The 26,691-nt window shown below is 35.2% G+C and overlaps 1 pseudogene; it reads left to right on the forward strand.

Moving 5' to 3' along the window:
- The first annotated feature begins 17,629 nt into the window (after positions 1-17,629).
- LOC113183202 (chromobox protein homolog 1 pseudogene) overlaps positions 17,630-26,691 on the forward strand; it is a 36,008-nt pseudogene continuing 26,946 nt past the window's right edge.

Genomic DNA, 26,691 nt, shown 5'->3' on the forward strand with positions numbered 1-26,691 from the left:
GATCAGGAAGGAGATCCGTCACATAGCTCAAAGGTGGTGGAACTGGGTTTAGAATCAGCTCTTCTGATATCCAGGGTTTAAAGTGCTAAGTCCTCACCACAGCTGCCTGGAGCACAATTTCTGGCTTCCTTAGCCATTGTGAAGTTTTTTTGCATGTGGATAGTTGTTCAAATTGGTGTTTTCTTTTGGGGACAGCACTAGTGGTGGAAGACCACTATTCCATCATCTTTCTCTGCCCTCCTGGGAGCTAAAGTGCAGATCCTTAAAGATAAGTTTTTCTAAGTCACTGTACTCTAATTCACCATTTCAATGACTATTAGTCTCAAAGAGTGGGGACCATGTGAATGGAAGCAAAGAAAATTTGTTTTTCATCAAGATTCCAGCCTTTTAAATGGAGATAGTTTAAACCTTTCTCAGTCAACTCAACCAGGCCACTGGACAACTGCAAAGTGGCTTGGGGTTAAGGTTTGTATCTCAGTACAGAATAGGTGAGACAACACCTCCCCAAGAGTTCTAGGCATGGAAGAGTTAGTGGTAAATAGACTAAGATTCTTCCAAGGGTCATGGAAAGAAAGGATATTGATGGGAAAGACAAATACAATTTGTGAATAAAGTTGCTCTTTATATTTATATTTTATATAGAATAAAATCAGAGCAACTGAGTAGACTACTAGAAATATATCTGTCATCTGAATTTTTCTCTTTACTGACTCTCACAGCATTCAGGGATGGGTCACGGTAGCTTAATGGTAGAGCAGGGAGGTATAATTTTGATCCCTGTAAAGTGTTGATATTCCTGCAGTGAGGAAACAGAGACCATTGATTACACAAAGAGACAGGAAAAGACTGCCTGAAATCTTCAAGTAGGAATCCAAGGCAAAAGCTTCTAGGTGAGCCCTACAAAGTAAAAAAATTTCTGCTGGCTGCAGACAGAGATATGTCAGCTCACATGCTACTGTCAACCCAACGGAATTTTTAGGTTAATACTTCAGTTAAAATAAAATGTTAGGGGATATCAAAAGTATACAAATGGGGGTGGGGCGTGGAGAATTTGACTGATTGCTAAGGAACTTTCTTTTGGTTCCAAGTAGGGACGAGTAGATCTGTCATGACAAGTCTTTTTTAATTATCTTTCAAAAATAATTGGAGCTTAGGAGGTAAATCTGTGTGACAGCAAGTACAGGATTCCTGAGTGGAATTCTTTCCTTTAAACGTGAATAGTTCATAAGGTTGGCACCAAAGAGAAGCAGCTATTTGCCTTCCCTGTTTCCTAGCTACACACGGAAGCACGCTCCCACATAGGCAGCTGGAAATGAGTTCTGACTGGGGCAATTATATAAATGTCACTGTAAGCTGTTATCTTATCAGCTTTTTATTTTTTCTTTCAGAGTTCCAGCATCATCTTTCTGGGGTACTGGATTACCTAAGATAAAGAAAAGTCTGAGATATATTGCCACAATAAGAACAAAGATGCCTCAGACACTGGCTTTATAATATTAGCTACAGATGGGGACTGCTTGAAACCCAGCTCACTCATTGCTCCAGTGGTAATGATAGCCATACTTTCCAAAGACCCTTGACAGTGACTGATTTATCCATTACACACTCTGCATCTTACTTGAGGCAATTCTTTAAATGCAAGGTCACTACTTTGCATGGCACAAAGCCTTTTAACATATATTAGGAGCACCCAGAATCTTATCAATAAATCTAGATTCTGTGAAACCCACTAACCTCTCTGCACAATAATATGCATACCCAAGAGGGAGGTCTCAGAGAATAACTACAGACTTGCCACTTTGTCTGACTTAGATATATTAGGAATAGACAGTGCCTCTGAAGTGGCCCACAGAAGAACAGGCAAGTGAAATAGATAAGTGCAATTTTGTATGTCTGTGAAATAGAGACGGATTTAGAGAAGCAAAAGTGACATGCTAGCTCTGAGCTACATTTTCCCTTAAAGGTTGGGGACAAAGTAATCATATGTTAATTCTTAGAAAACTTTAATTCAGGTACTTATGGTTATGATAGAGATGTATCTTTGTTTCTGGTTGTCATTTCCTCATTTGTCAGAGGATGGTACTTCACTCTCCGTTGATATGCATCTTGAAGTGTCTTGTTTGGTAGAGTGCACATACCTGCTGCACTTGACTTTCCTTGACCATTGTAAAATAAACACAAGTGCCAAACACCCCTGGTGACCATACTTTGAGAGTGGTTACAATTGTGACCATAACCCTTTTGCCTCTGCCACAAGACCACTTGTGCAACCTGGGACCTGGTCAGAGCACAAGTTACGCTAACTGAAATCAACTTTCAATAGATATATGAGAGTGAGAAATACTGTTGTAAACCCAGATATTTGGGGGCAATTATTTTTTTAACTGTGACATAAACTTAGTAAGAGCTAACTTATGTGTGATTTCAGAATGTATCTGAATTCAAAGAGTATTTGGTGGGAAATATGAACTCTTTTCCTATGCTCTCATACCACATCAATCAACTTGGTAGACTTATACAATCTCAAAAGATGTGAGGATTTCTACCCACCAGTAAGCAACAATCAGTTCTACGGTGGACACCAGCTGTATCCTCTTATGCAAGTCATTTTTGATATTATTTATATGTACATAGTTTTGGATTTCAGAGCATAAAAGCTCCATCTCCAAGACAGCCTGCTCCATGTGCCAGATGCCAATTGCAAGACCTGGTTATCTTACCAGTGTTTCTACCACTATGTACTAACTGGAATTGCCACAACCCCATCCATGGACATACTTCATTTATCAGAATGGCACACAGAACTCAGGAAAACACATTTATTAGTTCAGAGGCATATTGGAGAAGGTATAGATGAAGAGATGCATAAGGCTGAGGTATGGGAAAGAGGTATGGAACTCCCATGCCCTTTCTGCATGTATAAACTTCTAGGAGTCTCTATGTGTTCAGTTCTCTGAAAGCTCTCTGAATACTTCCTTTATGTTTTTTATGGAGGTTTTATTACATGGGAATAATTGATTAAGTCATGAGCCAATGTTAATCAGCTTGACCTTCAGCTGCTCTCCTCTCCATGAGGTTAGAGCATGGGACTGAAAGTCCTAACCTTCTAATCATGCCTTAATCTCTTCTTAACCAACCCCATCCTGAAACTACCTAATGACTGCTAGCAACTTATTTGCATACAGGAAAAAAAACTGTTATTGTGGAAATTACAAGAACTTTAGTAGTTGGATGCAAAAAAATAGGGAGGAAGACCAAATGTATATTTACAATATTACATGCATCGATGTACACTTTTAGTGCATCAGGTTCTTCTACTGAATTTACTCATATTAGTCATTCAGTAACCTACAGCCACTTCTCATTTGTATTTTTTCCCCTTTGTCCTTATTGATTTTTATGTTGTATTGACCTGTTGTTTTGGGTTTGTGTGGGCATCAATAAGAAGTGAATTTAAGTAAATTCAACAAAAAAAAAGAAATTAAGAATTCAAATTTAGGTGGAAAATCTTAAAGCCCAGATTTCATTAAGATGGGTGAATTAGCATAGGTAGGTCAGAGTGACTTTATGAACCACAAAGAGAAATGCCTTCTCACTGCAGTTCACTATCTAAAGCAATGGATTATTCTTAGACAGCCTGGTCTCTGCACTCATCTCTGAACAGAACGTGTTATCACTGCCATGCCTTCCCTTTGCCTTGCCTCTTCTAGAACTCAATCATTAAGGGAGCAACTGGTGTGGGCCAGATCCCTGTTCTCTTTCCTATATATTATCTTGTTGAATACTCACAGTTATCCCATGATAATGAAGTAATTACCTCCTTATTGTCACCTTACATAATAGAGGATAAACTGGAAGTCAATGTGTTTTAAATTTTGTTTCCAACTTGGTTAGCAATTTTTGCCTCATGTCAATATAATTCCATCATATTGCAAGGGTCTCTTCATTAACCTTAGAAAACTCTACCAAGAACTCAGGGCACAGATTAAGTCCTGTTGCTCTGTGAAATCCTCTCCCATTCATTTAGCCCAAACTTTTCTCTCCATCCTTAAATTGTTATCTTGAAAATTTCTTCTTTACAATATTTAAGCAAACATTGTATGGCTACTTTTCTAGACCTCATGCATGGATGATATCCCTGATTATCTCAAAATCCATTAGAATTAGACAAATGCCTTTCTCAGTCATCAACTGTGCTCAATCCTTTGTGAATGAGTAACTCACTTCCTTTTTCAGGAAAACTTCTAAGTGGAGGGAAAGAGATTGGATGGGACAACCCAACATCATTATAGATGATTACATTCAGTTGGGGAAAAAGGAGGGAAAAATCAGAAAAAGATGATACAGGGCTCTTAAGAGGTATAAATGGCATTTAAATATTTTAGCATATATCTTCAAATTCCAAGTTTAAGATATTTTCTACTGTACCATGTGGCCCCTTTGTATTTTTCCCCTAACATCTTTTCTATTTTCTAAATCAAGAAATTCTCTGTCCTCTCTTTCTAAATTGCCCAAGAAAAAAAATATATATTGGAAAGAAAACTCCCAAATTTATTATAAGTTGCTTGTGAAAAATTGCTTAAGAAATAATTCCTCAACTCAGTCTCATTAGCTTTCCCCTTTGAGGGATTAAAAAAAATGGATCTTTCTAGCAAAAATCAAATTTGTGCATGACAGCTACTTGAGCTTGGAGGTCAAAGGATGAATTTGGGCTGCTTCAGTGCATTCCCATCCCTTCAATCTTTTGTAGTGCTTGCACAGCAGGTAGGATTTGAATTAGAATCTGCCCTTGCCGAAAAGAAATTTCTAAAATTATGTAAAAGGCTAAAAATAATCAAATTTAAACTTGAGAGGAGACACAGTCAATGCCACTTCCAATGCTAATATAAACCTTCTGCCAATTCTTAGGATAGGAAAAGTATTTCAAAAGTGCCACATTTCATGAAGAAGGCTATTCCCCCTTTTGTGGAATTTGTGAATGCTGAAGGGTGGAGTAGGAGAGTAAGAAAAGCAGGATTAACTCTCCCAAGGGAAAAATCTCAAAAAAGATGGGGCACTTCTGCAAACGTGTGCAAGAGGATTCAGACAGATAAGCCTAAAGTTAATATCACCAAACACCAATATCCCTGTCAAGATTTAAGGTCCGGGTGACTTTCCTAGTGCAATTTCAATTTTAGCTTTTATGCTCTTGTTCTTACAAAGGCTTACTAAAACGTAAAGGACACGAGTCAAAAATAGAAATGAACACTAGAAATGGAAATCAAAAGGAGAAACCTCTGGTCACCTCTTGTTATAACTTAGATTGTAAATAACTCTGTATTCAGGTATATGGCACTTACTTTTAGACAAAAACTGCTTTTTGTGCGTTCAGAAAAAAACATGGTGGCTTTAAAGGACTGAAGATTTCTTGAGTCCTGGACTTCAGTGTCAGGGCAATGTTTTCTGCTGAAACAGTGAGGCACTGACATTTGTTAAGATAGGGCAGTCTTGTTTTCTTGAAACACTTTTAATTTGCTGGGTATTTATGATCTTTAAACCCACAGAGGTAAAACACACGATCAGATTTATTTGAAAATTTTGATCTTCCATTTCTATGTGGGCCATGCTTTTCCTCTTCAAAGTCATGTAGTGTCTGTCCCTAAGGGGCTTCCAACTGGCACATCCTAGGAAACAGTTCTTTCCTCATCAACCAGAGTCTTCAAAAGGTGTAATCTTAGTTTATATGTCCTCTAGTCCCTGGCACCAGAATGGAAAGTCTCACCAGCTTTCCACCTGAACAGTTTAGCCCAATCTTTTGCCAATGAGGCAATGGTGTGCAGTGGGTATTAAGTTTCAGTGTACTAGAAAATAATTAATGATCACAAACTATACTTATGTAGTGAGGGAGAAAATTGGGATGGTATTTTCATGTATAGTCGCTAATGCTTGAAGTATATGAGAATATTTTTGAAGATTATATTAAAAGAAACTTTAGTAAAAATGTATTTGCATACTAATATTATTTTTTAAATAGAAAAATTGAAATATTTGTTTGACTTTCTATAAAAAGCTCTGGTTGGTATTAAAATTATAGACATTTAAATTGGAGAAAAAATCTTACTTTGATTAGATCTTGATATTTAGGATATTTCTGTATTAACAATGATGGAAGCATACTGGTAACTAATAATTATAAGTATTATATGCACATACATATTATATATACACTTATTTTTGCTATATCTATATTGGTCTAGGTATATATAAGTACATGTATATATAACTATGTATGTGAGTACATGCATATATAGATAGATGGATAGATATAGATATATATAGATATATAGCTTAACATACTAGTTATAAAACCTAAATTCTCATGTTTATTTTAAAAATATTTCCCCAAATTCTATTTATTACTATTACCCTAAAAACACACATAGAAATAAAATCTTGAACTGTATACAAATTTCTGAAATATGTCAGTTATATATGTTTATTATTTATAAAACTTAAAAATATCCTCCTTTAGCATAATAAAAATATTAGGAGCCAAGAGTCCATCTCACTCATGTGTGCATGTGTTTACTCAGTGTTGGTCATGTAGTATGCACACGGTGAAGCTGTTGAATAAATGAAAGCGTGTTTTGGATAATAATGATACTTTAAAAAAAAACACAAAGTTGGAAAGATTTTACTATTCATGGGAAATTATTAGCAGAATTTTCAAAGGGAGCACCTTAGAAGTCAGTAAGTGCACGCATGCACGCACACACACACACACACACACACACATACACACACACAAACACACAGTATGATTTCAAATACCTAAGAAATAGTGCAAGGTTCTTCACTGAAAGAAGCAGGGGCTAAATTTTGCTAGGGTAAATGGAAAAGGAACTTACCAGAAAGCTAACAAATATCTTACAAAATTCTTGAAAAGTCTGAATTTTGAGACCTTGATGTATAGGCAGGGAAACAAGATAAATGAGAAGCAGAAATCACAGCCAGTGTCCAGCAATCAGAAGGGTTGGATTAGACCTCTACTGGCTCTGCCTTTACCATAGGGTGATAGACACTAGGGTTATTGGGAGTCTGTGTGACCATTCGGCCAGGCTATTGTAGATTATGTTTCAACTCCTTATGCATTTTTGTCACTCATGAAAATTTAAAAATCATTGTTAGAAGCCTCTTCTTGGTAAAATCAAATTTATATGTTTCCGTTCCAGTCGCCAAGGGTCTATAGAAATTAATTTCTAAAGGAAATTACCTTCATTAGTTTTCATAATGCTCATGATGAAGAACTCCTACAAGTTAGGATGGCCACTGAAAGAGTGACTCATATCCTTGACAGTCCTCTCCTTATACTTCCCCAGCACACAGGTATACCTTCATTTTCATATTCATACTTTATGGGAAGCAAATAACGAAAACCCCCAATATAACATGAGGAAAATTGAAAAAAAAAAAAAAACATTCATCCCATTACCATAGAGATAAAATCCAAAATCTAGTTAGATCATTTGTACAACTTGGTTCCCAGATGCTCTGGACTAGATGTCCATTAGTCTTTTGGTTTTATAACTGCTATCTCAAATTTTGTAAACTATTACTTAGCTACATTGTAGAGATTTCCCTCATTTTGTAAACTATTACTTAGCTAAATTGTAGAGATTTCTCACTGGATTTAAACTTTTATACTGGTTATAAAATTTTGGTAAAAGAGAAGTAATAAACTAAATATTAAAGAAAGTAACAACCAAATTTGTTGTTTCCTCAGATTGTCTTGGGACTCTCTTTATGAGTTGATTTCACTGTTACCTTTTCCATATACTTCTTCATATTTCCCTTTAACCAGCACCTGGGTTGATTGGATTCCTTTTTTTTAGTGAAGGATTCAAATCTTGGTCACCAAGGGTTAAAAACATTAAAAGTATTTGAACATATCAGGTTAGTGTGATATAAGAAGGCACATTGAGAATCCACAGGACTCCTGCTTTTCCTCCCTGCTCTCATTATACATCAACAATCTTATATTTTGATGGTTATAATCAGTTCCACAATCTGAGTCTTTCTGCTTATTCATGGAGCTCCTGGAGGATCCTAAAGCAGCCAGAGGAATAGGCTATACTTTCAATTCAGTGGAATCACTGGTGGTCATCTGGTGGAATTATTCTCCTTTAAACAAACAAATGTATAAATAATTAGATTCAATGGCAATGTAATAAGAAACAGAAACCCAAATCATAAGATTAAATCAGCATAGATTATTCAACTAACCATCTGTAAACTGATGTCAGTTGTCTTTTTTACAGAGATGTACATTAAATCTACCATCTATCTATATACATATCTATCTATCTGGAGTATAAACGTACAGAGGCACATGTGTTCTTCTCTTTCTGTCCCTCTCCCCCCATGTATTCAGAGTTAGTTATAGACTTGGCGTCAATATGAACATATGGGATAAGGAGGGAGGAGTCACCCAATTTAAGGATTCAGAATTCAAAGAAGAGGTTGCCAAGCAGTAAACTAAGAAGACAAGTATGATCAACTACTGAAGTGGTTTTCAATGTGGAAGCTCATGGGGAGAGCTCAGGGAAGCTGTGTCTGTGTGTAATCACTCTTAGTCATAAGGGAAGAAAATACAGTAGCTGGATAAAAAGCAGAGAGAGAGAGTTCTGGGAACTGCCAAACAACCTTCACCTGATCATCACTGTGTAGGACCATGAAAATAAGTTCAGGGAGAAATGACTGCTATTTTTCACCTCTGCTTTCCAGTCCCATGCCATAATTCTACCAGAGGACCATCAGTGAATTTTTTTTAGGAAACACTAAAGTAGAACAACATTGTTCCCTGTTAAACCAAATTGACACAATGCAGCTGTCACATTGTGAGTCTGTATGTGTGTGTAAAACTGGTACAAAAATAGATCAATATAGTAATTTTAGTTATGTGTATATCACTAATGTTTAAATTGTGAATATTTACTCATGTCATCAAATTGTACCCCCCTCCAAATAAACAAACCAATCAACAACATGAGATAAGACACATTTTTACAGATAAGTAGCAGTAACTGTGAGTGTGTGTGTGTGTGTGTGTATGTGTGTATGTATTTTATAGGGAAGTGAATCGTGGGCCACATGCTTGCTAGGCAAGCACTCTACCACTGAGCTACATCCCCAGCCCTTTATTTTTATTTTATTTTATTTTTTGACACAGGGTTTCATTACGTTACAGACACTTGCCTCAAACTTACAATCTTCCTTCATCAACTCCCTCATAGCTGGGATTATAGATATGTGATACTACACCCACCTAGATGTAATGTTTCAATTGTCCTTTCATGGGTGGAAAAAATTTAGACAGAAGGTGACTTTTAGGTAGAAGAAATAAACAAAAATGAGTAGAATGCATAATGTGTTTAGAGAATGACTTTAGCTTGCTGTGGACAAAAAAAATGTAAATACAGCATTTAGAGAAAGAATATAAAAATAAATTCAGCTAGATTGAAGAAAACCTTAAATTTTATCTCATGAAGTTTAGACTTAATGCTGTAGGCTCCAGGGAGCCAATTAATATTTTAAATTTGGGAGTGGTGATCAGCTTCTTTTTCAGATAAATCAGTCACGAGGAAGTTTAGGCACTGAGTTAAGAGGTCCAAGGGACTGAAGTAGAGAAAGCCATTGAGATAATTGGAAGAGTTCTGGAGAGACATTACTCAGAATTAACTAGAGCAGGGGCTGTGGGGAATGAAACCATAGAAGAAATTTGAAATTCATGATGGTTGCCAGTTTCAATGGCTTGATCTCTAAATATGGAGACATGAACACAAAAATATGTAAAAGATGATTCTGAATATTCTATTTTGGGTGGAAGTATGGAGAATGAAGCAAACTTAAATTCATATTAAAAGCAATTTAGGTTTGAGATACAGAAAGAACATTACACAATCTATATAGAATTATTCCTGGGATTCTCAAGGAAGTTCCCACAGAGCCAATCCCAGTGACCTAGAGAAGTCTTTCCACCTAGAGAAGTCTTTTCCAGACTTTAGTGAATCATCAGAATTACAGTGTGGAGGTTTGAGGGGTGGGGGAGTGGGAGATGGGAGGATAGAGACAGGAAGGGAAGGGTTTTAAACATATCATATATTAGGTTTCATTCCAAATTTACAAAATCAATTATTGACAGAGAGCCTTAAAATGCATGATTTTAAGCTCCCTACAGTGGTTCTGATCATCAATGAGGTTTCAGAGCTTGGGTGTGGACTTCCATGATTTTAGTGTTGCCAATCCTGTCACAGCTGTGAATATGGAAAGCACACAATATATGCACTAGAAAGCAATGGACCCACTTATTAACACCCAACAGCAGGTCACAAATGGAGCAGAATACAAAGAATAAGATGAAATAAGCCCAAATGAAGTAATAAAAACAATTTTTTTTCTAGGGATATCCAAAGAGTATAAGGTACACAAATAACAGTAGTAACAAAGCCTCTCTAGTGTAGATATGCAAACTTGCCTTTAAGAACTTTGAACACTAGATCCATGAGGTGAGGATTTATGTTCACAAATGTGGCCCCAGTGGCTAATACAGAGGCTAGAAGGCTAGAATATAGGAAGTGCTCAATAATAGTCACAGACAGCTTTGACCATTTAATTTCACACATACTATCAAGTTTCATAAATAGTCTAGACTCTGTGCCAAGTGTCATGACATATAAACCAATAATACTGTCTCTAACAAAAGGGAACCAAAAGTTGAGGAATAGGAGATGGATTTATATGTGAACAAATATGTTCAGCAAAATGTTACAGATATGTGGATATGGAACTATGAGACCTTGCAAGGTCAGCCAGAAGTCGAGAACAGCAGTTAAGATCAGTCATATGAAGCCAGAGATGACAATACAGTAGAGATGTGCAGGGACACAATAGCAGCAGTACTACTTAGTCAACGGGAAGAGGGAAAATTCAGAGTTAAATCATTTTCTATAGGCCTTATTTACATATTGGTTAATGTGCATGTGCTCAGTTGTTGCTAAAATCCTATAATGACCTCCAGGATGTTCTGTTGGTCTATTCTGTGCACTATGGGCTTATGATATAGATGTGTGGTATCCTCCAAAAGCTTTTGTGAGACAATGCAAGACCACTTAGAGGTGAAATGATTAGATTATGAGAGTTGTAACCTAATTCTCATTGATGTAGATTCACTGGTCATTAACTACCAGCAGGTAGGACATGGCTAGAGAAGGCAGGTCAGTAGAGAGATGCCTTTGGGGTATACAGCATATACTTTTATCCATGGTGAACAGAGCTCTATTTCTGCTTCCTCATTGCCATGACCTGAACACAGTCATGCCCCCACCCACCATGTCCTTCCACCTACCTTATCTTACGCCCAGAGGTATGGACTCCATTTTCCATGGACTAAGACCTCTGAAACTGACAATCATAATACACTGTTCTTCTTCTGATTGCTCTTGCCCTGTCTTTTGGTTACAGCAAAGAAAAAATTGACTAAAACAGAACTCAACTTTAGTAAACACAAAAAGAAGCTCTTCTTGGCACTAAGAGGAATGACTCTCTTGGGAAATAAGACATACTCTCATTCTGATTTTTCTCATCACTCCTGCATATTTTCATGCAAATAAATTTTATTATGCCAACATTTTTGAAATAGTGTTTTGTCTTATACCAAAGTATCACAATGGAGAAAGGTACATTATACTAGAGAGTCCATAGTACTACAGAGAGAAGCTCTCTAATCTACCAACCTGAAGGACTCAGGGCTTTTCTGCTATCTCATTGCAAGTTTTCAGCCTTCCTTGACATTGTAGAGTAGACCTTACTTAGTTAAGCAGAGTTTTATAAGAAACTTAGGGTTCACCAGGTAGATGGAGCAAGCAAAGGGAAAATGATTATGACATACATATAAGGTTATGTTAGGAAGTATTATGAAAGAAGAATTGGGGATTTAGAGCTCAAAAGAGAAGTATGATCATTGTACATGGAACTCTTCTTATGTGTCTGGCAGGCAAAAACATGGGTTGATGGTATCTGTCAAGGAAAATCCTAAAAGTGAAAAATATGGTATAATACTGGTACTGTAGGGTGGTAGAGAAGGAAGAGCCATTAAAAAGAAGTTGAGAATCTTTGAGTGGAACATTAAACTTAAAAAAAGAAAGTGAATAGTAGTTAAGTAGCAGTCTATGATCTAGGACAACTAAGTCCCTAACTCTGATTATCCATGGCCAAAAGGCAGTCAATATTTTCAAAAAAACACTATTTATTAAACCAGTCAAAACTGTTGTTGGAATAGTGCCATATTAATGCTTTTTTGAAACAAGCTATCCACTAAGTAAGCATGCTTGCCATTTTTTACCATTCTTTTGGTCTTCTCAAATTTTTTTATTATTTTCTTAAATTCCTGAGCTAAAAGACCTCTTCAGGTACTTTAAATTTTAAAAAATGCACGAAATTTCAGAGACTTAGTAATTTATTAGAGTTTACAAGAGAAATCACTTTCTCAGGACTACTTCACACCCAGAGAACTTTCAGAATTATTTGTATGGATGATATTTCTCTGTCCAAAAATAACTATTGATGATTGACTGCAGCAAGTATGAGTTCTATAAACTCAGGGGCTTGCATGTTGCTCTATAAATATTGTGGTAAGGACATAATTGAACTAGCATAGAGTCTCAGACCTTGATATGTTGAGCTATAATATGAATAAAAATAGGAATCTTGACATTAACTATAAGCAGAACTGTCATATCAGGCTATTTGCACCCCTCATTGTAGCTGACCTTTAAAGAAAAATGAGTCTTAATGGACATATCTGCATAATGGCTTTTCCTTTACTTTCATTTAATGCTAATTGAGTACAGATTAAGAAAAATTTAAAAATTGATGTTTATGTCCTGGAGTATGAAGGAATTTGACCATTCCTCTATGAACTATCAACTTCCCAGGAAAGCTATAAATTTTGCAGAAGCAAAGTACTTACTGCTCTTATTTTTTTAAGAGAGAGAGAGAGAGAGAATGAATCAACACATTCTTTTAAGTTTTCATCGGACACAACATCTTTGTTTGTATGTGGTGCTGAGGATCGAACCCAGGCCGCATGCATGCCAGGCGAGCGCGCTACCGCTTGAGCCACATCCCCAGCCCCCTTACTGCTCTTAAAACTAATATTTACGTGGGTCACTGTAGTCTTTGTAGTAGGGAGGAAAAACAATTGGACTTTATAGTAGGCTGAACATTTATAAAATTCCTTTGGGAATTTCTGTCACTTGGATCAGGTGTAGACAAGAACATCACCTGTATCCCAAGTTATTGAGTAATTCACATAAAAATGTAATTCCCTTAGATTTAACTAACAAAAAAGAAAGAGTCTTACAATCTTTTATTTTTATTTTTTGGTACTAGGGATTGAACCCATAGGAGCTTAACCAATGAACCACACCTCTAGCCCCTTTTTACAGTTTATTTAGAGACAGGATCTCATTGAGTTGCTTAGGGCCTTGATAAGTTGCTGAGGCTGGCTTTAAACTCATGACCTCCTGCCTTAGCCTCCCAAGCCATGGGGATTTCAGGCATGTGCCAATGCACCTGGCTCCTATAATCTTTTCAATTATGTCAGGTTCCTACTGATGATGACTAGTGGAGTCATGAGTTTTGTATTTTTAATAAAAAATGTGGAAATTAAATAAGAAATTTCAAGTAAGTTGGCCAGAGATAAGGAATTGAGAGTATATATGAAACTAAAATTCAAATCTCCATTCTCCACAAACAGTACTTATTTTTCGATTTGTACATATATATTTTTAACCACACTATGCTGCTCTTGACAGCAACTCAGGAAATCAAATGTACCAGAGGAAACTTATTAACCTATGGAATAATTTTGTTGTGCTAAGAGCTATGTGATGGAAGAATTGATCTCCCCAAGCTAAGTCAAAAAGTTTTCTGATAAAAAGTCAGATTGTGATAAAACTAAGTTAAGAAGACACATAATTGGCTGCATACATGGTAATACATCATTGAGCTCTCACTAATCTTTTAATCTATTTAATTCAGAAAATTTAAATTAGATGTAGAAGAAACTCATGCTATTAACTACAGCAGTGGAACAACCCATTAGCAATGGACCATGGAGGTACATCTTTTTCCCCTCTAGTGATAAAGAAAGATCAAGTGTGCTGATTGATTGGAACATCATAGGTGTTTTTTAATTGCACAAAGAAGTTGAATCTAATTTGCTTTCTTTTATGTGAATGGCATTGAAATGGAGTGAAGAAAAAAGTGCATCATGTAGATCACTCTACCTTATAATATATTCTGGAATCAGGATAAATGCTTTTCTTGAATAGATTTTAAATGACTTGGAGTGGAAATGGAGAAAACATTACTCTATCTCAAGCTATTTGCTAATCAGTGATGCTCTGTAACTTAATGCTTCTTGCTATGCATGTGCACACACATGAACATGATATATATTATGGTTTGATTGTGAGGTGTCCCCCAAAATCTCACCTGTGAGACAATGCAAAAAGCTTCAGAGAAGAAATGATTGAGTTGTGAGAGTCTTAACCCAATCAATGAATTAATCCCCTGATAGGAATTAATTGAGTGGTAATCAAAGTGGTAGGGTGTGGCTGGAGGAGGTGGGAATTGAGGCATGGCTTTGGGATATATGTTCGTATCTGGCAAGCAAAGACCACACTCTCTGCTCCTGATCATCATGTGAGCTGCTTCTCTGGAGCCCCAAAGAATAAAGCCTGCTGTCTATGGATGGAGACCTCTGAAACCATGAACTTTTAAATAAACTTTACTTCCTCTACCATTGTTCTGGTCCACTCTTTTAGTCACAGTAGTTAAAAAGAAGTCTAAAACAACACATATATATGTAAACTGCTATTTCTTTTCTCCTGGATATTCAACACAGTTGGAGTTTCTGAATGGCTTTGTTTTTCAACTTAAGTTTAATCTTTTCCAAGAGTTCTTATTTAAGAACTTCTTTGCCAGGTATGGGGTGCACACCTGTAATCCCAGCATCTTAGGAAGCTGAGGCAGAGGGATTTTGAGTTCAAAGGCAGCTTCAGCAACTTAGCAAGTCCCTAAGCAACTCAGTGTGACCCTGTGACTACATAAAATACAAAGAAGGGCTGGGGATGTAGCTCAGTGATTAAGTGCCCCAGGTTCAATGCCCAGTACCCAAAACAAAAACACTTCTTTAACTAAAGTAATAATCCCAAATATTATTACCCAATTTTAATTCATTAATTGAACTTAACATTTATTGAGGCCAATTTTATGTTTTTTGCCTTTTTTCCTTTAATTATTCTGCATGATGAAAATGGAAGAACTGCCAGCCCAGTAGATTCTTCTGGTGGTCAGTCGTAGTCATCCCTGAATGCCTTGTACCCTAATAGTCCCTGCAAGAAAGGGGAAGCTTAATAAATATTCATTGTATATCCATTTATTAAAAGATTGAAATACCAAACTTTTATTGCAAACTTATTGGTAAAATGTTCTAAAGTACATGACTTATATCATTACTAAGGTCACATTTCAAACACTAGAAAAATTATCTCTAAATTCAATTAAAAATCCTTTTACAAGTGATGAAGCAGGAACTCACAAACTAAAGAAACAGTAATATATACATAAGTGTGAACATGTTAAAAGCCAGGAAGTGGGCCAGTTACTTTGTGTTTCATGAAATGTTTATTTTCATCATTAGCCATGGAACATAAATAAATTTATGTATGGAATCAGATAATGTGTATTCTTTAAGTATTTATCATGTAACCATCAGTCACTAATCTTTACCTATATCCACTTAAAAAAAACTAATCTTAGATAGATGAAATTTAATCCTCTGAATATAGTTTTTAGGAAAACAAGCATTAAAAACAGTATTTGGGCCCTTCGGGGAAAAAAAAATTTAAAGAATCTTTAAAACAAAATTTTACAGTGAAAAGAACATAGGATTAAGAGGACTATTTAGATCTCTTACAGAGCTAAAGGAATGGAAAGAGCAGCATTCATACAAAGAACAAAAAAAGTGAAGTCATGCATTTTCATGAATCTGAATCTGAGTTGACATTACTGGACAGTAAACTAGTCCAGAATCTAATAAATGCAGGCACCAAAATCTAGGGAATACCAACCCACTGACTTATTGGTTATACATAACAAGATGCTGATAGCAAGAACTCCTCTAGAGAGGGTGGATAATTGGTACAGTCTGGCCACACTCTGACAAGAGAGTGTGGACCCCTGAGGATCACAGTATTTGGGGCATTAATCCTAGTCATGGTTTTTCTTCATGATCTCCACTTGCCCTCACAGAAGGTACTGGGAAAGGTAGCAAAAAAGCATACCTTATGGTACACACTAAGGATAGGGAAAGGGCAAACACTGCAAGAGAAACACAAACTGCCCCAGATTTTCTTTTCCTGGTCCCTTTCAGATTAAAAGCTTTCATCTATGGAAGAACAGGCAACAAATACCGTCATTCTAAGGACAGTTAAAAACATATTGCTGATGGAAAAGGAAAAAGGTGACTGATTCCTGTAGAGCTTAGAATATGTGTGAGCTCAGAAGATCCCAGATAGGGGCAGGTGAACTTAGCAGTCTCCAAGTCCCCAGGGAAATTGTGTCTGCACTATGGGCCACTCACCTACAACAACAACAACAACAACAACAACAACAAATAACTGCAGGGTAACGCTGAGAGAGAGAAATAAGAAGGACAAGAACATAGAAAGACATTCCCACTGGGGTGCAACTTCTGAAGCCAAGCCAATGCCAAGAAAATACTCTCTGCCAAACTAGCCATCACTGTGTATCATTAAAAATCTCCAATACAACACTACTTCTAATTCATTGGCTTGCACGTTGGGCCTACAAGATTAAAGAGCATGGCTATCTCCAAGCATAAGGCTTGTTTACCTTAGTCTCTAGCATTTTGCACAGTATGTTTGGCTTGCAGGAAAAAAAAAAAAGTGGCATAAGAAAATGCAAAAGCAAACCAAACCAAATAACAAAAACTCCTCCCTAATGAAAAAGAAGTCATCAGAATAAAATTCAGGTAACACATACAAATTAGAAGTTTCTGACACAGAATCTAAAATAACAATGAATAATACATTAAAGCTGTGGTTAGAAAACCTGTGAAATAACAAGAGTAATTTCATCAGTGAAATGAGAACTCTAGGCAAGAATGAAGTAGAAATGATAGAAATTAAAAGTTATGTTAGAAATGTTCCTTCAATGGGTTCATCAGGAGACTTAGTACAAAAGAGAAAAAAAAACAAGTAAAAACAAAGAATAGGAAGGATAAAGAACAGGGTAAATAACACTAGTGAATAACATAGTAAAGAAGTTTAATATATGTATAATGGAATCTGAGGACAAGAATAAAAGAATAGAAAAAATATTTTTTAAATGATCAACATTTTCCAGATTCTACAATTTTGTATTTTTGGGATATTAAAGAAATGGAAAAAGTATAAGAAATAATAATAAAAAATATGATAGCCCAGTATATGGGGTGGTATGGGAGTGGGAGTAGGAGTTGCCTAAAAGATTGGCATGAGAGAATTTTAGTAGTTATGACGCTATGCCGTAAGTAACTGTGGTGGTTGCTGCATCCCCCTAGGCATCTGTCAGAACCCATAGGACTTAACACCACAAAGTGAATTTTTACTATGTGCAATTTTTTCAAAAATTCCACCAGGATGTGGGGGAAACTCGAAATGAAATGTAGACAGTGACAGATGAACCTGCCTGATTCATAAATCAATCATGTAATCATATTGAAGAGCCTATGGGGAAAGGAGCTAACCTAAGTTACTTTAGAAAAGAATGTTTTCACTGGATGTTGTAGGGCTAAGATCAAGGGAGCTGTGAATAAACATTATATTAGGTAATTGTGTTTTTTATAGGAAGAAGAACTATCACCTTGAAACCCATATAATTTCTAGGGTTGTAAGGCCCTAGAAATCTAAGGCCCAGATTCTCACTGTTGGAAAAGTAGTTACAAATTAGGAAGAGAGAAAAGGAGAAAAATAAATCCTGTGGTTTTAGATATAGATGTGGATAAATCTATGCATATCAGCATAGACATGAACATAGATATAGATATGGATATAGATTCCAAATGTAGGTTGGAGTTGGTTTTATCAATATGAATTCATGTTTAGGATACAGAAATAAAAGTAGATGTGCATGGATGGATAGATTAGTTATACACACACACACACACACACACACACACACACACACTCCTAGCTTTGTCCTCTGAGAGGACTTCAAGCACTGTCTGCTCCAAAGTTTGAGCAATAAGCACAAACCATTGGTTTCTAAATACTCTTCTTCAATAAAACTAACAAGGTTTTTCTGGAGAAGTGGTGATTTTAAGTTGCTCAGAAAAGATACAAGGTAAGTCTAGAGCACTTTGCATTATTGAAAGTAGTGTCCAGAAAAAGAATCATATATTGAAAAGAAATAACATCCAGTTTAAAGCAGGTCCCAACAGTCAATACTGGAACAATTTGGAAAACAAGTACAAATCACATTCAATTTTAGTCCCTGCCTCCCAATAAAGTAAATTTCCTTTAGACTACTTTCTCTTATTATACCAAAAATATTTGAGGCTGGGAATTTCATAAAGAGAAGAAATTTATCTGGCCTACAATTTGAGAGGCTGAACTAAAATATATGACTCTGGATTTTTGCAAGGACCTACTTGGTTATATCACATCATGGTGGGGGACATCCTTGTGGCAGTTGAGTGCAGAAAACGTATCACATCACAAAACCTGAAGCCAGAGCAAGGTGAGAGGTAATACTTGGTATTTTCATACCAATACTTTCACAAGAATTAATTCAGGTTGTCACATTTCCTTACAAGGGCATGCCTCCAATGATCTAAACACATTCCAATTGGTGAAAGTTAATAGGACATTGTTAATTTGTTCCCATGGTAATTATGCACACTAGATTGGCTACAGTAAAAAAAAAAAAAAAAAAAAAAAAAAAAAAACACCTCCAATATTATGGCAGGCACTCTCACAAGAACCATACAACAGTACTACTTCAAAAAATAATTTGGAAGTTTCTTATTAATTTAAACATACATCTGCACTCTGATCAGTAATGTACCCCAAAATAAAAAATGCATTAATGAGAAAGATTCTTCTAGTGTCTTTTTTCAGAAAAATGATATAAACAACTGATATATCAATTAAAAATTACATGAATAAGCTATACTCTCCTGCCACATGTTTAAGTCAAAACTCACTTTTTTCCTACATACTCTTATATTAGACAAATGTACCAAAAATATGCACTGGAAAAAAGATAACATCTTCAACAAACGGTGCTGGGAAAACTGGAAATCCATATGTAACAAAATGAAATTAAATCCGTATCTCTCACCATGCACAAAACTTAACTCAAAATGGATCAAAGACCTAGAAATTAAACCAGAGAGACTCTGTCTAATAGAAGAAAAAAATAGTCCTTAATAAGACTCCTATAGCGCAAGAATTAAAACCAAGAATCAGTAAATTGGATGGAATCAAACTAAAAAGTTTCTTTTCAGCAAAAGAAACAATCTGTGAGGTCAATAGAGAGCCTACATACTGGGAACAAATTTTTACCCCTCACACATCAGATAGAGCATTAATCTCTACGGTATATAAAGAACTTAAAAAGCAAAACACTGAAAAAACAAATAACCTATTCAACAAATGGGCTAAGGATATGAACAGACACTTCTCAAAAGAGGATATACAATCAACCAATAAATATATGAAAAAATGCATCATCTCTAGCAATCAGAGAAATGCAAATCAATACCACTCTAAAATATCACCTCATTCCAGTAAGAATGGCCAGCTATTATGAAGACAAACAACAATAAGTGTTGGCGAGGATGTAGGGAAAAAGGTACACTCATACATTGCTAGTGGGACTGCAAATTGGTGCAGCCAATTTGGAAAGCAGTATGGGGATTCCTTGGAAAACTGGGAATGGAACCACCATTTGACCCAGCTATTCCTCTCCTCAGACTATACCTTAAGGACTTAAAAACAGCATACTACAAGGACAAAGCCACATCAACGTTTGTAGTATCACAATTCACAATAGCTAAACTGTGGAGCCAAACTAGATGTCCTTCAGTGGATGAATGAATAAAAAAAAATGTGGCATATATACACAATGGAATTTTACTCAGCATTAAAAAAGAATAAAGCCATGGCATTTGCAGGTAAATGGATGGTGTTGGAGAAGATAATGCTAAGTGAAGTCAGCCAATCCCAATAAAACAAATACTGAATGTTTTCTCTGATATAAGGAGGTTGACTCATAGTGGGATTGGGAGGGACAGCATGGGAGGAATAGATGAATTCTAAATAGGGAAGAGGGGTGAGAGGAAAAAGGAGGGGGCAGGGGATTAGCAAGGATGGTGGAATGTGATGGACATCATTATACAGAGTACATGTATGAAGACTTAAATTGGGTGTCAACATATTTTATATACAGAGATACAAAAATTGTTGTATATATATGCATTAAAAATTATAATGCAAAAAAAAAAAGAATAGTGTTACCTTAGATTAGGTAGAGGGAAGTGAAAGGAGGGGACAGCAGGAGAATGGGAGATAAGAAAGATAGTAGAATGAAACAGACATTATTACTGTATGTATGTATATGACTCTATGACCAATGTGATTCTACAATATGTATACTCAGAAAAATGAGAAATTATATCCCATATATATATATGATATATCAAAGTATATAAGTGCATTCTACTGTCATGTATAACTAATTAAAATACATAATTTTTTTAAAAGAGTCAGCTGAGATTCCTCAGATATATCTTGGGACCATGTGTGAAGCTTCTTGGCTCTTTTAGCTTTTCTCTCCCCATGGTGCCAATCTGCCAGGATGGGTCATGGTTCTGCTGACCATATGTGGCTTCTCTTGGAAACATCAGGGACATTTCCTCTCCAATGTCCCTCCTCTTTACCAAATGTGCATTGGTTGGCTTCCTGTTGTCTAGGGTCCTCTTGATGTCTCTGAATGGCAGATCAGGTGACTCATCAGAATTGCAGGGCCTCTAGAGAGGTCCTGTCATTCTGTGGGTCTTGGATGACCTTAGAAAGCAACGGTCAAAATTGTTGGCTGCCTTTTCCTTGGCTTTTGACTTCCTTGACTTCAGTCTCCCAGTTTTTGCTTTTAAACATCCAGCAAACCAGTTTCACCATTCTTAAAGTGGGAATATCAGGTTATGACTTCAATATCTGTAATTCTGCAGTTACCCCTTTCATTTAATTTAGATTAATATCAGTACCGGAAATCAGCACTATATACTATCTGTCCTATAGGTTGATGGCTTACTATCTCAAATTAACTCAAGTTGTTTTATCAGAAACAGTACCTCTGCAAAACAGTAACAGGAAACAGTTATAAAGGAAACAGTAAATAACAGGAAACAGTTATAACAGGAAATAGTAAGTTATAAAGCTTACAAGGAAAATACAAAATAAAATTAACACAGCAAAACCATATTCAATTTGTGTAATAGCTATCAGCCAAGAAAAAATACTTTTATAATTGTAAACCTTTACTTAGTTATACATTATATTCCCTGTTTATTTTGATATCACAGTAATCTTTACAACAAAAAGCAATCTTTTGATTACAATTTTAAATAAACTCAAGTCTAGTCTATATTGGAGCCATTCTAACATGGAGTAAGATGAGAGGGAGAGACTTATCTCAGGTAAAGTGAGGTTCTTGACAAATAACACAATACAACATTAGATCTGAAACTTGAATAAACAAAAGCTAAGAGACTGTTGAGCTCTCTTTTTATGGAAAAAGTGGCAAAATGCTTTCATGTGTTACAATACCATCTTTAAACAGATCAGGCTCTCCTTATTACCTTCCAAAATATATTTAAATTCCTATTTCAGTATGAAGAATAACACAATAGTCTATGTATAATTTATTGACAATAGGAACAAAGTCACTTTTGACCAACTTGATCTTAAACACCTGGCATAAGGTATAGCCTAAGCACAGCCCTACATGTATCTTTAAAGAAAAAACAATGATATTCTTAATGCAACTGGGGAGAATCACAGCCTCTGGGACAGGAATTCCTTGTATTTATCTATTTCTCTATTGCTAACAAATCAGTAAACACTCTTTTCTTTTTCAAAAAAGAAAACAAAAACAAAAACAAAGCTAATAATAAAGAAAGAAAGAATTACATGGATAAACAATTCTATGTTGATATAATAGACTACTAATTAAATATAAAGGAAAGATGGTAATATGATTTAAGCTCAAAAATACTAATTTAAATACAAACCAGTCAAAGATGCAAATACTGTAGAATTCTAAACACTAAAAGTAATATATGGTAATAGAAATCAGAACAATGGATAAATCTGGAAATAACGAGTGAGAATTAATTAGAAAGTAGGGAAAACTTTTAGTATTTCATAACTTAATACATGTGATGGACTTCCATGACTTTATAAATTGGTTAAAACTCATTTATATATATATATATATATATATATATATATATATTATAAAGGAGTAAATTTAATTGAATATAGTGAATATAGTTAGGTTATGTCTCAGTAAAAGCATAAGTTTCCTACATATCTAAATATATGTATAATCACAATAAATGTAAGTGGACTAAAACTGCCATTATGCTAAGTGAAGTTAGCCAATCCCCAAATACCAAATGCCAAATGTTTTATTTGATATAAGGAGGCTGATTCATAGTAGAATAGGGAGCGGGAGCATGGGAGGAATAGACGAACTCTAGATAGGGCAGAGGGTTTGGAGGAGAAGGGAGGGGGCATGGGGTAATTAATGATGGTGGAATGTGATGATCATTACTATCCAAAGTACATGTATGAAGTCATGAATTGGTGTGAATATACTATGTATACAACCAGAGATATAAAAAATTGTGCTCGATATATGTAATAAGAATTGTAATGCATTCTTCTGTCATATATAAAAGAAAAATTTACATAAAAAAGTAATTGTCAGACTTTGCTTAAACAAACTTCTCTTGTATGCTGTGTTTAAGCAACATACATAAAAGATTGAAATGTAAATTGGAAAATATGTGCCATAACTCATTTTTTTTAGTCTTATTTATTTTAGAAAAAGCAGGCATTGCAGGTGAAGCAAAACTAGAGATAAGGTAGATGAATACATTATAAGTTTAATCCACCAGAGCTATTTGAAAATTAAATAAAGTTATCATCCATATATAGCTATTTAAAAGAAGATGTGGGGAAAGTAATATAACAATTTTTCAAACAGAAGTCAGTAGTTAAAAATATTTTCTTCCTGCTATATCAGACATTGTAAAAACTCAAAGGAATGCAAATCAGATAGAAGGTATCTAGAACCAGTTTCAAAAAATCAGTTTTATGATTAATTGCCTACATAAAACAATTTATATCAAAGTACTAGAATCAAAGTAATACCTAAGTGTTATATTTCTTTTGAGTATAATAAAAGTTAGAAAATTATGTATTATAAAGCACACACAAACACACAGATAAGTGATAAGGTCAGAAAAGAATATAGGAAATATTTTTCAAACTTACAAACTGGAGAAGAGACATATATAAGTTGTTGTGAAAGTCTTCAAATATTCATACAATTTGATTTCTATTAAAATCAAAGGTCTAAAAAGTTTTGATCATCTTTACAGTATGTGCAATCTGCAATTGACTTCATTTTTCTTGAGTTCTACTGCCTATGACTTGAGACACCTTATTAAGGTTACTAAACCTCAGAAAAGTGGAATATAGAAACCAGAATAGCTACTGTATAGAGTTTTGTAGGGATTGGGGAAAGAATGCAGAAATATATAAATATATACTAAATGTTTAAAACCTCTTTGGGACAAAGGGAATTATCTATGAATTATCATCTTATTATTTTTATCTTACAGGATGTTGATGAAGAAATCTATTTACAGTTAGGGAAGACATGATTTTAAAAAAATAAAAAGTGATAATGTCACTGGGGAATTCTTAATATCCAAGAAAAGGAATACTACTTCCATTCGGAGTCAATATCTATGAGTTTAGAAAAATAAATGTCAAGCTTCTCAGGGAAGAGAAAGTGCAATCCTCTGGGCAGGGGCTTTGTAAGGGACTAAGGCTCAAGGGAAATGTATGGCCTTTTGGAGGAAAATATAAATAGAATGAAGGAAGTGGTTAGATCAATTAAGGGTGGAGTTAAAACTAAAGAAATCATTTTGAAAACACACACACACAGGTTTTTGAGCTATGATCTCAACAAGAAGGATTTTAAAACAACAAGACAAAAATGTTAAAAATCCTGGAATTGTAAAGTGAAGCAAAATGTTACATCCCAAAATAGACTATAACAAATCATACTAAGAATAACATAAGGATTTAAAAACTGTGTTTGGAATAAAAAGGAGAACAAGGAGGAATATATCCAGAGTTCAAGTTGTAATGTTAATAGACAATAGACACTAAGCTGAGGGACACAACTTTAATTTTGCTCCATTTTCTCTTCCAAGAACAATAATCTTTCAACTAAAATATCCCCTTAACTACTGAGGTTATGAAGACTGTTTGAAGTTTCTAGAAAGAAAACAAGAAAAGGAATAGCCTACAGATGGATGAATTACTTGATTTCCAAAAGGGTAAACACTAAAAATGCCCCCAGATTATAGCACCTAATGTAAACTCCCTCAAATACCCAGTCCATATTACAAAACAGATGGTCGGTGAACATTCACAAAAGAAAGCATATAACATTTGGGCTCAGCATGATCTCAGTAAATGAAACATGACAGACTAAATTTATTTCCTTTTTTTGATACAGCTACCAGAAGGCTAGATGAGAGAAATGCCCCAGAAAATAATGCATCTGGATTTTAGAAAGCAATTTGACAAGTGTCTCAGCTGTCCTTGCAGACACTAGAGCAATGTGGGCCAGCAGATAGTACACTGGCTGGATGTGAGCCTGATTCTGTGCTCACATCCCAGGTGATGATTTATGAATCAGGGTCAGGCAGGTAGAAACTATCCCACAGCATGCCCAAGTTGTAGATTTTTGGCCTTGTTTTGTCCAACCTGTATATCAATATCTGCTTGCATTCTGCTGCAGCTGTTTGTTAAACATATCAAAGCAGAAGAGAAATTCACTAACATTTATTCTGCATAAGACCACTATATGTTTGTCATAATGCATACGTTAACAAAATTTATTCTTACAATAACTTTATATGGTATAGGTATTATCCTCATTTTAGTGGGAAGGAAATTGGAACTCAGAGGTCTGAAATACTCATCCTATAGCTAATGTTAATCAAACAAGGAGATAAGTTTGCATAATTCCAAAGTTTATGGCTTTTCCACTGTAGTGTGCTATCTCACAAAAAAGATCAACTGCACAATGTGATTATCATAAAAATTATCGCTGGGTTCTGCTATATTTATACATATTTACTGACCAGATTAATGGAGATCATGCTCTGCAGTGATCTGGCCATAAATAGAAGCACACATGCAGAGAAATGCATAATGTGCAGAGCATTGAGAGAACAATCAACGTGGGGAAACCAGTTACGTGATTACTTGGATCAATAGCATGCATTTGAAGCTATTATAATAGTTTCAAAAAATACCAGAGACTCAATGAGGGAGAGGAAACATACAGTGGGGTATAAGTAGTAAGACAGTGAATCAATAACACAGGTCACTATGTGAGAAGAACTTTGTAAATAACAGGACATTGCAAGGAAGGGAATATTCTACTTTGTGAGGTAGCAAACTCTCTATAATTGGACAAATTACAAGGATAACTGGGTTTTTTTTTTTTTTGGTATGTTGCAGTAAAGATTATTTTGCATTTAATGTAAAGTTAGACCAAATGACTCCCAGAGACTATAAATTTCTATGCATATTCATCCACAGTTGCTCTGTACTATCTCATATTCTCAGATTTTAAAATTTATTGTGGACTACACTAGCAAGATAAGTGTAAAATAATAACAGTATTACCATATCATATAATAATATACTATAAATAAACTAAAATTGGATAAGTCACTTATTTTATTCATTTCAAAGGGGCCCTTGCTTCACCAATACTATGCCCAACCTACCTCAACATGACCCCAGGTCAGCCTCAAGGCAACCCATAGAGAAGCACACTCCTGCCTGTCCAATGGTATTTTTCTGTCAAGACACTACTCAACTCTTCTTTCTTTGAAACCACACCAGTCTAGAATAACCTTCTATTATGAAATCTTAACAGTATTTTTATTTTTTTCCATTAGTCTTTTAACTATCATCATGTGTTGTGGCTTTTTTAGCAGGTTTTTTTTTTTCCTTTTGAAGAGAAAATGGCTTAAATACTTGTTGAAACCCACATAGTTCTATTTTATTAATGAATCATAAATAAAGGTAACACCTAAATGCTTCCAAAGCGTTAAATATATTCATAATTTGAAAAAAAAATTCTAGCTTGACTCCTAATACAAAGATATAAATGCACATTAAAATTAATTAATGTTTAGTGAATGATCTTAAATTACATTAAGAAATGAATTTGGGTGTGGTGTTTTGTATCTTATGGGTTAAG

The sequence above is a fragment of the Urocitellus parryii genome, chromosome 1 (genome assembly GCF_045843805.1).
Source record: "Urocitellus parryii isolate mUroPar1 chromosome 1, mUroPar1.hap1, whole genome shotgun sequence".
Lineage (NCBI taxonomy): Eukaryota > Metazoa > Chordata > Mammalia > Rodentia > Sciuridae > Urocitellus > Urocitellus parryii.